Here is a 3428-nt window from a genome sequence, read left to right as displayed (position 1 = left end):
CATCCGGTTTGTAGATGAGCCTTAATAATGTCTATCCATGACCCTTCAAGCCTTATGGGGGCAACTAGCTTGATATCTATGCTCCATGTTTTCAAAATATGAAAGTACACACTTCCAGAGCTTTCTTCTATTTATGATGAGGTAAATTTGGATAATACATCGGCCTTAGCATTTTTTTCTCTTAGAATGTGCTCAACATGACATTCATCGAACTGAGTCATCACGGCTCTCACTAGGCGTACATACTTCGCTATGGTTTCATCTCTTGCTTCGAACTCTCCCTTGACTTGGGATACCACAAGTTTCGAGTCCCCACAAACTTTTAAGTTTTTGACTCTCAACGTCCCTGCTAGGCCAGGCCAACTATCAGAGCTTCATACTTGGCTTCTTTATTTGTAGTTGGAAAATCAAACTTCATAGCATATTCAATCAAGAATCCATCGGGACTTTGTAAAACTAGCCCTACTACACTCCTATTTTTTTGATGCTCCATCAAAATAGAGAACCCAGAATTCCTTCTCCTTGTTCTGTCTTCCTTCATTACCCTCTATTCCCTTCATATCATGAGGTTCATTATTTTTATTCCCCTGACTTCTTGGTTGGGGATGGTACATTCAACCACGAAGTCAGCCAAGGCCTGGGCTTTTATCGCCGTTCGTGGCTTATACTTTATGTCGAATGCTCCCAGCTCAATGGCCCATTTAATCATCCTTCCACTGGCTTTAGGACTGTGAATGATGTTTCTCAAAGGATGATTTGTTAGTACCTCAATCTTAAGATCTTGGAAGTAAGGACACAACTTTCTTGAGGCCATCACCAAGGCTAAACTAAACTTTTCAATAGTCGAATAATTCAACTCAGCTCCGTGCAGAGTCTTACTGACATAATATATTGGTTTCTGGATTTTAAGTTCCTTCTTAACCAATACGGATGTTAGTCCCAAAGTATCGTAGAAGGGGGGGGGGTTGAATACGATACCTAGAATCTTTTTCGATTTATTACAAGTTCTTCATTATAAGTACAGAATCAAAATAGACACAAAACAATTCAAGGAATATATTATTTCATTAATATAATCCTTGAGATTGCTACAATCTAATCAATGAATTGATTAGCTACAATAAATTCAGCAACATAACTTTTTGTTTACAAGCTTAATAAATGAAGTTCTTTAATAGAGCTCTCGTAAAATACTTTATGTTGAACTAAAAAAGATAACCAAATGAATTTATATTCATTTGCTGCTTTTATAGTCTTCAATCTGTATTGGACATGTGGCATCATTTTATTCACACAAACCAAATCAATTGCTTCATTTTAATATGAATAATCCTCCAAGTGCTAACTGACGATTAGAGAAACTTGTGTAACCTGCGACCATAACCTGTAACTTGTATTTGCTAACCTGCGACCACAGAGTCTCAACCTGTGACCACATACTTGGTTTGCTAACCTGCAACCACAGAGTCTCAACTTGCGACCACATACTTGGTTTGCTAAACTGCGACCATAGAGTCTTAACCTGCGACCACGTGCTTGGTTTTCTAACCTGCGACCACAGACTTAGTTTGCTAACATACGACCATATAGTTGGTTTTGCCTTGGTAAATTTCTTCACAACTCCAACCTGCGACCTTTTGACTTGATGTATTTTCTTTGTCTCCAATATCTGTAACAAAGAACCATTTCTTCTGTGTTACTGAATTAAATCTTTTCTAAAATGTTGAATTTGGTGCACTGGTCTGGTTCACAAACAACTAACATGAACTGATTTAATTCAACTTCTTTTGTACTGCAAAGCCGATACATCTTGGATGGTTATTTCTAGCTTCCAACACTGAACCCCTGATCTTTAGTACTCCAAATCAAACCATGTAACTGATACTAGAAGTCCTTTGATGTCTTATTTTTCATGGATGCTTAAAATTATTAATGAACTTTTTCCCATGACTTGATTGTGGACTTAGAGAGTCATTTGCATCTTTTGATTATTTGTATATATCATTTCTTCATCTTTATGGTTCATGTGCTTCATAATTTAATATTGTTTATTTGTTTCTATTTCAAGTTGAGTTATAATTCCTCGATTACATGTTACATTATATTATGTTTTACAATCTCCCCCTATTTGATTGTTAGAGTTTGACAAGCAAATCTCTAAGGATAACTCAACTGACAATAAGAAAAAGTACAACCTCAAAACAAATAAAGATATTAAATACATTCTGGATTACATATTCAATTCCAAATTTCTTAAATTACAAATTACAAAGAAGTGTTCCTCTAGCCAGAACAAATTATCTAGGTCTTCGTTGTCTTTATCTTCTTGAGCTTCTTGCCTTGACTACCTTCTCCTTCTTGAGTGGATTGAGTCTGAACAGACTTTCTCTTAGGAGCTTTCCTTTTAGGATCTGTTGATTTTGTTGAATTTGGGAGATATGATCCTTTGCTTCTATTCAGAAGGTCATCCAGTCTAGCTTGGACCAAATCACGAGCTTCTATTTTAAGTGCATTAATGGGAGATGGATTATTCAGTTCATTAAGCATCATCTGAAGATATTTGACTTTGGAGCACTTAGGAATAAGTTCAAACAATATTGTAGATCTTTTTATTATTACGAAGACTGTTATCCTTTTAGGATGTCCTCGTACTCTTTTGGTGTCGTTGATCGATTCTTCTTCCACCACCTCATCAAGTATCTTTATGATTGGAATCAAAGCAATATTGTCCTTCTTACATGTGGAGAGTTTAACATCCATCAAGGCTTGATGTATTGCTTCTGATCCGGTTTTTTTGAAATCATTGATCTTAATCTTTGCTTTATTAATTTTGAAGACTAGTTCCTCTTCTCTATTAGTGCTGATGATAGGTTCACTATCTTTTGGAAGATTAATCTCTGGCTCTCCATTGATGAGTACCATCTCATGATAAGCTCTGTTAAGTTCCTTCATGTCCTTCTCTGAATCCCTGATCATTTTATCATTGAGCATGTAAGCATATAGAACTTCAGCAGCTTTAACGTCTGCATATGATCTTTTGACTCCTGGTGCTTCCAGTTCTGCTCTTTTGCTCCTGAGTTGACTTTCTAAGAAAGTGAGTTGTAGATAACGAATGGATCTTATATATTGATCAGACATGATGATGTTCTGTATTCTACCATTTGCAAATACTTTGATCACAAATGGAGAAAAGAATGCTTGAGGAGATACACCCATCATCATCTTTTGAAGCTTGTCTCTGAAGTATTCATTCTCATTCGACTTCAACCAAGGGATTTTTGATGCTAAGATAAACAGTTCCACTATATTTAGCTTCTTCATCACACTAGTAGAGATCTTCATTTAGAATCCATCTCTGTGATTGACAGTAATTTTCCATCCATTCTTTAGCCTGCCAGTGATTATCCTATTGAACTGAGCATAGAACT

The sequence above is a fragment of the Apium graveolens genome, chromosome 5 (assembly GCF_009905375.1).
Source record: "Apium graveolens cultivar Ventura chromosome 5, ASM990537v1, whole genome shotgun sequence".
Lineage (NCBI taxonomy): Eukaryota > Viridiplantae > Streptophyta > Magnoliopsida > Apiales > Apiaceae > Apium > Apium graveolens.
This window is presented reverse-complemented; position numbering follows the sequence as displayed.